Source organism: Bufo bufo, chromosome 3 (genome assembly GCF_905171765.1).
Source record: "Bufo bufo chromosome 3, aBufBuf1.1, whole genome shotgun sequence".
Taxonomy (NCBI): Eukaryota; Metazoa; Chordata; class Amphibia; order Anura; family Bufonidae; genus Bufo; species Bufo bufo.
The window spans coordinates 536,797,723-536,808,842 of record NC_053391.1 but is presented as its reverse complement, the minus strand read 5'-3'; the positions used below and the strand labels follow the sequence as shown (position 1 = coordinate 536,808,842).

Here is an 11,120-nt window from a genome sequence, read left to right as displayed (position 1 = left end):
GTATTAAGTTTATTTCACAGATTGAGATAAAAGGAAAGCTTAGGACACTAGAAGAATTAGGGCTTAGCATAAAACTAGACACCCTCACACGTTTTAGATATTTTCGGTTAAAACACGCATTCGACACCACTGAGAATAAAGAGTATTTAATCACTAAACAATCAGAATTTGTAGAATTTTGTTGTCTCAATAAGGGGACCAAAATATCAATATCACAGATATATAAAAAAATTAAAAGGGGTTTAGGGGGAGTGATAAAGTTTAACAGTGAACAAAAATGGGCACTAGAAGTGGAACCTAACTCTTTAGACTGGAGATGTATCTATAAAAGTATAAAAAGAAGTACAGTATCGAGTAATTTTCGATTGATACAGTTCTTTATTGTCCATCGTACCTACATTACCCCACGGGTGCTGAGCAGGATGTATAAAACAAGGGACGCTAGATGCTGGAAGTGCAGGATGGATAACGCGGATTTCACCCACTTGATCTGGTATTGCCCCCTAATGCAGGCTTATTGGAGTCAGGTTTTTCGGGAGCTGACCAGATCGACTGGGTGTTCCGCTCCACTGGAGATCTCTATAGCGGTGCTTGGATATATCAGGAAAATAGGCCTCGATAGAGAAATAGAAATGAAATGGGCCAAAGGATTAATGCTGGCGCGGGTCGTAGTGGCTAGAGAGTGGGGGGCGGACACACCACCAAACATGGTAGAATGGAAGAATCTATGTGGGAGGGTACGCAGATACGAATATGCCGGTACCCATAAATAAATTGTGGAAAAAGGAAAAAAAACCTGATATGAGATCATGAAATCAACCTCTTCTTTTATGGTTTTGTTTTTTCTATTTGCGGTAACCATCAAGACAACCATGGGGGGGGGGAAGGAATATATATACAGGAAATATCTTCGTGCATGTCCTGTTGTATTATTGTTTATTGTTATGTCTTGTTTCTGAATTTTTTATACGATGAAAGGGAAAAATAAAAATATTTAAAAAAATAAAATAAAAAAAATATCATGATGCATGCTCACTTGCTTGCATAGTGACAGCAGAATTGTCACCATTAGGCATGGGAATGACTAATGGCTCTCTTTACATTGTTGGACCCTCGCAACCGGTCCAGAATGGTGGCCTTTTTTACACCCACCAAGAGGGAGGACAAACTGAACTACTACAGAGACATCCTATGTAGTCAGTTGGCCACGACCTATCTGCACCATCGTCTATCCTCTCGCAGGTCTGACCGGAGGGGCCCTCTGCACTAACGTTCCACTGCCATGACTGCTGGGGAGGGGTGGGGTGGCAGGAGCAGTACCAGCTCCATCAGCAGCAGCCTGAGTCTACTGTCACTGATGAGTAGCTTTCTTTACCCGCATAGTGAAGAAACTACTCACCAGCAGCGGCAGCAGGTAGACCTGGAGCAGGACCTGAACCAGCAGGTGGTGGCATAATTGGACAGTACCCTGCCACCCCACATTTAAGATCCGCTGGAATACTGGGTAACCAAACTGGATTTGTGGCCGTAACTACCAGAGTTTGCCCTGGAAAATCTGTCCGGCCCAGCCATTAGTGTGGCATCAGAGCGGGTGTTTATTGCTGCGGGGGCCATAGTTACCACAAGGAGAACTCACCAGTCCACCCAAATTGTGGACAGACTGACATTTGTCAAGATGAATCTGGCATGGATCAGCCAGGATTTCAACCACCAATTCCTGATGCAAAAGACTAGATCATCCATGGTGACAGGTTTCTTCTGACTACCTGCCTCAGCTACTACTCTGATGCTGCAACCCGCCTAATGCCACACATCTGATACCAAGTGCTCCTTCTTGCACCCACCTTCATCAGCAGGTACTGGTATTGCCACCCACCGCCCCACTCTGTTACCGGGTAATTTTGTGGTCTCCTGATGCAGCTGCTGCTGCCATCTCCAAACTATGTCACCTTGCCACTCTGGTCTCCTGATGCTGCCTTCGCTACTGTGATCTCCACACTATGTCACCTTGCCACACTGTGGTCTCCTCATGCTGCTACAATATCCACACTATGTCACCTTGAAACTCTGTGGTATCCTGCTGCTGCTACTATTACCATCTTCACATTATCTCACCTTGCCACTCTGTGATCTCCTGATGCTGCTGCTACAGCCTTCTCTACATTATGTCACCTTACCACTCTGTGGTCTACTGATGCTGCTGCCACCTCCAAACTATGTCGCCTTGCCACTCTGTGGTCTCCTCATGCTGCTGCCATCTCCACACTTTGTCACCTTGCCACTCTGTGGTATCCTTCTAATTCTGCTGCTGTTACTGCCATCTTTACACTATGTCACCTTACCACTCTGTGGTCTCCTCATGCTGCTGCTACTGCCATCTCTACATTATGTCTCCTTGCCACTCTGTGGTCTCCTCATGCTGCTGCCATCTCCAAACTATGTCACTTTGCCACTCTGTGATATCTTCCTGATGCTGCTGCTGTTGCTACTAACATCTCCACACTATGTCACCTTGCCACTCTGTGGTATCCTCCTGATGGTGCTTCTGCTATTGCCATCTCTACACTATGTCAACTTGCCACTCTGTGGACTCCTGATGCTGCTACTGCCATCTCCACACTATGTCACCTTTCCACTCTGTGGTATCCTCAAGCTGCTGCCATATCCCACTCTGTAGTCTACTCATGCTGCTGCTACTGCCATCTACACATTAGAGATGTTGCGAACATAAAATTTTCCGTTCGAGAATGGCGAACGCGAATTTCCGCAAATGTTTGTGAACGGGCAAACCGGGCGAACCGCCATAGACTTCAATAGGCAGGCAAATTTTAAAACCCACAGGGACTCTTTCTGGCCACAATAGTGATGGAAAAGTTGTTTCAAGGGGACTAACACCTGGACTGTGGCATGCCGGAGGAGGATCCATGGCAAAACTCCCATGGAAAATTACGTAGTTGACGAAGAGTCGGGTTTTAATCCATAAAGGGCATAAATCACCTAACATTTCTAAATTGTTTGGAATAACATGCTTTAAAACATCAGGTATGATGTTAAATCGATCAGGTAGTGTAAGGGTTACGCCCGCTTCACAGTGACAGACCAAACTCCCCGTTTAACGCACCGCAAACAACTGCAAACAGTCCATTTGCACAACCGCAAACTCCCCATTTGCACAAGGTTGGATACCAAGCTAGCCATGTCCCGTTCCTTGTCCTCACTGACATCATTGAAGGTCTCTTCCTTCACCCAGCCACGTACAACACCAAGGGTCCCTGAAAGGTGACAACAAGCCCCCTGGGACGCCTGCTGTGGTTGGTCTTCCACCTCCTCAAAGCCACCTTCCTCCTCTGACTCAACTTCTTCAGACTCCTCTCTCTGCATTGCCGCAGGTCCAGCAATCGACGACGACAAGGCTGCTTCTGGTGGTGATGGTGACCACAACTCTTCCTCTTCATGCTCATCTATGGCCTGATCCAGCACTCTTCGCAGGGCACGCTCCAGAAAAAACGCATATGGAATGAAGTCGATGATGTTGCCTTGGGTTTGACTGACCAGGTTTGTCACCTCCGCAAAAGGACGCATGAGCCTACAGCCATTGTGCATGAACGTTCAGTAACGCGGCCAAAAAATACCCAGCTCCGCAGAGGCTGTCCTCTTTTTTTTTTATTAAAAAAATCTGTTATTACTAGAGTTGAGCGAACACCTGGATGTTCGGGTTCGAGAAGTTCGGTCGAACTTCCCGGAAATGTTCGGGTTCGGGATCCAAACCCGACCCAAACTTCGTCCCGAACCCCATTGAAGTCAATGGGGACCCGAACTTTTCGGCACTAAAAAGGCTGTAAAACAGCCCAGGAAAGGGCTAGAGGGCTGCAAAAGGCAGCAAAAATGTAGTTAAATCCCCTGCAAACAAATGTGGATAGGGAAATGAATTCAAATAAAAATAAAATAAATAAAAATTAACCAATATCAATTGGAGAGAGGTCCTATAGCAGCGAATCTGGCTTCATGTCAGCAGAGAATCAGTCTTCATGTCATAGCAGAGAATCAGGCTTCACATCACCCAACACTGGAACAGTCCATTGTCAGATATTTAGGCCCCGGCACCCAGTCAGAGGAGAGAGGACCCATAGCAGAGATTCAGGCTTCATGTCAGCAGAGAATCAGTCTTCATGTCATAGCAGAGAATCAGGCTTCACGTCACCCACCACTGTAACAGTCCATTGTCAGATATTTAGGCCCCGGCACCCAGGCAGAGGAGAGAGGTCCCATAACAGAGATTCAGGCTTCATGTCAGCAGAGAATCTGTCTTCATGTCATAGCAGAGAATCATGCTTCACGTCACCTACCACTGGAACAGTCCATTGCCAGATATTTAGGCCCAGGCACCCAGGCAGAGGAGAGAGGTCCCATAGCAGAGAATCTGGCTTCATGTCAGCAGAGAATCAGTCTTCATGTCATAGCAGAGAATCAGGCTTCACTACACCCAACACTGGAACAGTCCATTGTCAGATATTTAGGCCCCGGCACCCAGGCAGAGGAGAGAGGTCCCATAACAGAGATTCAGGCTTCATGTCAGCAGAGAATCAGTCTTCATGTCATAGCAGAGAATCAGGCTTCACGTCACCCAACACTGGAACAGTCCATTGTCAGATATTTAGGCCCCGGCACCCAGGCAGAGGAGAGAGGTCCCATAACAGAGATTCAGGCTTCATGTCAGCAGAGAATCAGTCTTCATGTCATAGCAGAGAATCAGGCTTCACGTCACCCAACACTGGAACAGTCCATTGTCAGATATTTAGGCGCAGGCACCCAGGCAGAGGAGAGAGGTCCCATAGCAGAGAATCTGGCTTCATGTCAGCAGAGAATCAGTCTTCATGTCATAGCAGAGAATCAGGCTTCACGTCACGCCAAATTCAGCACATGCGCCAGGCAAAGGATGTGCGTCAAACCGGCTAGTCCCAGAGCTGCAACAAGATTTCGCCCATTATCGCACACCACCAGGCTGGGCTTGAGGCTCACCGGCAGCAACCACTCGTCGGTCTGTTGTTCTATACCCCGCCACAACTCCTGTGCGGTGTGGGGCCTGTCCCCCAAACATATGAGTTTCAGAATGGCCTGCTGACGTTTACCCCGTGCTGTGCTGAAGTTGGTGGTGAAGGTGTGTGGCTGACTGGATGAGCAGGTGGAAGAAGAGGAGGAGGAAGCCGAGGAGGAGGAGGAGGCGACAGGAGGCAAAGAATGTTGCCCTGCGATTCTTAGCGGCGGAAGGACGTGCGCCAAACAGCTCTTCGCCTGGGGCCCAGCCACCACTACATTTACCCAGTGTGCAGTTAGGGAGATATAGCGTCCCTGGCCGTGCTTACTGGTCCACGTATCTGTGGTTAGGTGGACCTTGCCACAGATGGCGTTGCGCAGTGCACACTTGATTTTATCGGATAGTTGGTTGTGCAGGGAAGGCACGGCTCTCTTGGAGAAGTAGTGCTGGCTGGGAACAACATACTGTGGGACAGCAAGTGACATGAACTGTTTGAAGCTGTCTGTGTCCACCAGCCTGAATGACAGCATTTCATAGGCCAGTAGTTTAGAAATGCTGGCATTCAGGGCCAGGGATCGAGGGTGGCTAGGTGGGAATTTACGCTTTCTCTCAAATGTTTGTGAGATGGAGAGCTGAACGCTGCCGTGTGACATGGTTGAGATGCTTGGTGACGGAGGTGGTGGTGGTGTTGGTGGTACATCCTCTGTTTGCTAGGCGGCAGGTGCCAACGTTCCTCCAGAGGCGGAGGAAGAGGCCGAGGCGGCAGCAGCAGAAGAGGTAGCAGGGGGAGCCTGAGTGAGTTCCTTGTTTTTAAGGTGTTTACTCCACTGCAGTTCATGCTTTGCATGCAGGTGCCTGGTCATGCAGGTTGTGCTAAGGTTCAGAACGTTAATGCCTCGCTTCAGGCTCTGATGGCACAGCGTGCAAACTATTCGGGTCTTGTCGTCAGCACATTGTTTGAAGAACTGCCACGCCAGGGAACTCCTTGAAGCTGCCTTTGGGGTGCTCGGTCCCAGATGGCGGTGGCCAGTAGCAGACGGAATCTCTTGGCGGCGGGTGTTCTGCTTTTGCCCACTGATCCCTCTTTTGCTACGCTGTTGGCTCGGTCTCACCATTGCCTCTTCCTCCGAATTCTTAAAGTCAGTGGCACGACCTTCATTCCATGTGGGGTCTAGGAGCTCATCGTCCCCTGCATCGTCTTCCACCCAGTCTTCCTCCCTGACCTCCTGTTCAGTCTGCACACTGCAGAAAGACGCAGCAGTTGGCACCTGTGTTTCGTCATCATCAGAGACTTGCTGAGGTGGTATTCCCATGTCCTCATCATTAGGAAACATAAGTGGTTGTGCGTTAGTGCATTCTATCTCTTCCACCCCTGGGGAAGGGCTAGTTGGATGCCCTTGGGAAACCCTGCCAGCAGAGTCTTCAAACAGCATAAAAGACTGCTGCATAACTTGAGACTCAGACAGTTTCCCTAATATGCATGGGGGTGATGTGACAGACTGATGGGCTTGGTTTTCATGCGCCATCTGTGCGCTTTCTGCAGAAGACTGGGTGGGAGATAATGTGAACGTGCTGGATCCACTGTCGGCCACCCAATTGACTAATGCCTGTACCTGCTCAGGCCTTACCATCCTTAGAACGGCATTGGGCCCCACGAAATATTGCTGTAAATTCTGCTGGCTACTGGGACCTGAGGTAGTTGGTTCACTAGGACGTGTGGCTGTGGCAGAACGACCACGTCCTCTCCCAACACCAGAGGGTCCACTAACACCACCACGACCATGTCCGCGTCCGCGTCCCTTACTAGATGTTTTCCTCATTGTTACCGTTCACCACAATAAGAAAAAAATTATTTGGCCCAATGTATTGAATTCAAATTCAGGCCTTTTTTTACAGGCACCTAACACTATCTGGCTATCTATTTAGGTACCGTATTACACTAATACAGGCACAACAGTAACGACAGATTTAGCTGAATATAAATTGTAGGCCTAGTATTTAGGCGCTGGGTGACAGGAATACGTTTACGGACAGAATTATTTAAACTTGGAAATGCACGGTAGCGTGTGAAGTTATTGAGGATGACACTATCCGCACCTTCAATCTAATATACCCTTTTATGGATCTATTTAAACTTGGCCTGATACAGCAGAAAAAATATATTTAGGGAATTGCTAAGTTGGGAATTGTATTCAACCCAGAACAAAAACTGTGCTTTGGCGGACACTAAATAAATTGACCAGCCTCAGCAATAAACATAGATTTAGCTGAATATAAATTTGAGGCCTATTATTTAGGCGCTGGGTGACAGGTGTACGTTTACAGACAGAATTAGACTTGGAAATGCACGGTAGCGTGTGTGTGAAGTTATTGAGAGTGACCCTATCTGCACCTTGAATCTAATATACCCTTTTAGGGATAGATTTAAAGTAGGCCTGATACAGCAGAAACCACTAATTTAGGAAATTGCTAGGTTGGGAATTGTATTTCAACCCAGAACAAAAACTGTGCTTTGACGGACACAAAATAACTTGATCAGCTACAGCAATAACCACAGATTTAGCTGAATATAAATTTGAGGCCTATTATTTAGGCGCTGGGTGACAGGTATACGTTTACGGACAGAATTAGACTTGGATATGCACAGTAGCGTGTGTGTGAAGTTATTGAGAATGACCCTATCAGCACCTTGAATCTAATATACCCTTTGAGGGATAGATTTAAAGTAGGCCTGATACAGCAGAAACCACTAATTTAGGAAATTGCTAGGTTGGGAATTGTATTTCAACCCAGAACAAAAACTGTGCTTTGACGGACACAAAATAACTTGACCAGCTACAGCAATAACCACAGATTTAGCTGAATATAAATTTGAGGCCTATTATTTAGGCGCTGGGTGACAGGTATACGTTTACGGACAGAATTAGACTTGGATTTGCACAGTAGCGTGTGTGTGAAGTTATTGAGAATGACTCTATCAGCACCTTGAATCTAATATACCCTTTTAGGGATAGATTTAAAGTAGGCCTGATACAGCAGAAACCACTAATTTAGGAAATTGCTAGGTTGGGAATTGTATTTCAACCCAGAACAAAAACTGTGCTTTGACGGACACAAAATAACTTGACCAGCTACAGCAATAACCACAGATTTAGCTGAATATAAATTTGAGGCTTAATATTTAGGCGCTGGGTGACAGGTATACGTTTACAGACAGAATTAGACTTGGAAATGCACAGTAGAGTGTGTGTGAAGTTATTGAGAATGACTCTATCAGCACCTTGAATCTAATATACCCTTTTAATGAATAGATTTAAAGTAGCCCTGATACAGCAAAAACCACTAATTTAGGAAATTGCTAAGTTGGGAATTGTATTTCAACCCAGAAATATATCCTTTGCCAGACAGCAGACAGTATTACAATTGGCTGGCCACATCTGAAACACCAGATTTAGGGTACTGCTTTTTTGGCAATTGTATTTCACCCCCTCAATAAAATAGCAAGCACAGCCAAGCCCCTGATGTAGGATATAGCAAAAAAATAACCACACTATTGATGGTTAAATGGACTTGGTGGCAGCTTGCCCCTGATGTAGGATATAGCCAAAAGATAACGACACTATTGATGGTTAAATGGACTTGGTGGCAGCTTGCCCCTGATGTAGGATATAGCCAAAAAATAACCACACTATTCATGGTTAAATGGACTTGGTGACAGCTTGCCCCTGATGTAGGATATAGCCAAAATATAACCACACTATTCATGGTTAAATGGACTTGGTGACAGCTTGCCCCTGATGTAGGATATAGCAAAAAAATAACCACACTATTGATGGTTAAATGGACTTGGTGGCAGCTTGCCCCTGATGTAGGATATAGCCAAAAAATAACCACACTATTGATGGTTAAATGGACTTGGTGACAGCTTGCCCCTGATGTAGGATATAGCAAAAAAATAACCACACTATTGCTGGCGCACCACAAGCCACAAAATGGCCGCCGATCACCCCAGAATAAAGTGACTGAAAAACGCTCTGGGCAGCCTAAAAACAGTGTGCAATTGAATAGCAGCAGTTCAATGATCCACAGCTGTAGATCGATCACTGACTTAAGTGTTTTGGAGGAGTTAATCACTGCCTAATCTCGCCCTAACGTCGCAGCTGCAACCTCTCCCTACACTAAGCACAGCAGAGTGACGTGCGGCGCTACGTGACTCCAGCTTAAATAGAGGCTGGGTCACATGCTGCACTGGCCAATCACAGCCATGCCAATAGTAGGCATGGCTGTGATGGCCTCGTGGGGCAAGTAGTATGACGCTTGTTGATTTGCTGCCTTTCAAAAAGTGCCAAAAAAACGACGAACACCGAACCCGGACTTTTACTAAAATGTTCGGGTTCGGGTCCGTGTCACGGACACCCCAAAATTCGGTACGAACCCGAGCTATACAGTTCGGGTTCGCTCATCCCTACTATTGACATCTCTTTGCGGTTGTCTAAAATCTATTCCATACACTTCCCCTAATAGGGGACGTAACAGGGATTAAACTGATAGGAATAGTACTACTTAACACACCACTATAGTTGACAACTCTTTGCGGTTGTCTAAAATCGATTCCACATACACGTCCCCTGATAGGGGACGTAACAGGGATTAAACTGATAGGAATAGTACTACTTAACACACCACTCATATCTGGTGGCACAGTACATTGCACGGCGCGCGCAGTGCCCCAAATTGGAAGTAGGAGGACCGACCAAGCATCTTTTTCTATCTCCCGGTTCCTAAAATCTATTCCATACACGTCCCCTGATAGGGGACGTAACAGGGATTTAACTGATAGGAATAGTACTACTTAAACACACCACTCATATTGGGATTGAACAGTACATTACACGGCGCACGCGCAGCGCCCCAAATTGGGAGTAAGAGGACCGACCCAGCATCTTTTTCCATCTCCTGGTTCCAAAAATCTATTCCATACACGTCCCCTGATAGGGGACGTAACAGGGATTAAACTGATAGGAATAGTACTACGTAAACACACCACTCATATCTGGTGGCACAGTACATTGCACGGCGCACGCGCAGTGCCCCAAATTGGAAGTAGGAGGACCGACCAAGCATCTTTTTCTATCTCCCGGTTCCTAAAATCTATTCCATACACGTCCCCTGATATTGGACGTAACAGAGATTAAACTGATAGGAATAGTACTACTTAAACACACCACTCATATTGGGATTGCACAGTACATTACACGGCGCACGCGCAGTGCCCCAAATTGGAAGCAAGAGCACCGACCAAGCATCTTTTTCCATCTCCCGGTTCCTACAATCTATTCCATACACGTCCCCTGATAGGGGACGTAACTGGGATTAAACTGATAGGAATAGTACTACTCAAACACACCACTCATATCTGGTGGCACAGTACATTGCAAGGCGTACGCGCAGTGCCCCAAATTGGAAGTAAAAGGACCGACCAAGCATCTTTTTCCATCTCCCGGTTCCTAAAATCTATTCCATACACCGGCCCCTGATAGGGGACAAAACAGAGATTAAACTGTTAAGAACAGATTTTTTTTTTTATAAAAAAAAAAAGAGGACAGCCTCTGCGGAGCTGGGTATTTTTTGGCCGCGTTACTGAACGCTCATGCACAATTGCTGTAGGCTCATGCGTCCTTTTGCGGAGGTGACAAACCTGGTCAGTCAAACCCAAGGCAACATCATCGACCTCATCCCATATGCGTTTTTTTCTGGAGCATGCCCTGCGAAGACTGCTGGATCAGGCCGTAGATGAGCATGAAAAGGACGAGTTGTGGTCACCATCACCACCAGAAGGAGCCTTGTCGTCGTCGATTGCTGGACCCGCGGCAACGCAAAGAGAGGAGTCTGAAGAAGAGGAGTGCGAGGAGGAAGGTGGCTTTGAGGAGGTGGAAGACCAACCATAGTAGGCGTCCCAGGGGGCTTGTTGTCACCTTTCGGGGACCCTTGGTGTTGTACGTGGCTGGGTGGAGGAAGAGACCTTCAATGACGTCAGTGAGGACAAGGAACGGGACATGGCTAGCTTGGTATCCAACCTTGTGCA

At 46.9% G+C, this 11,120-nt stretch overlaps 1 pseudogene; it reads right to left on the bottom strand.

The window, feature by feature from the left end:
- Window positions 1-10,457: 10,457 nt before the first annotated feature.
- On the bottom strand, window positions 10,458-10,638 carry LOC120996714 (annotated as a pseudogene).
- Between the last annotated feature and the right edge of the window lie 482 nt (window positions 10,639-11,120).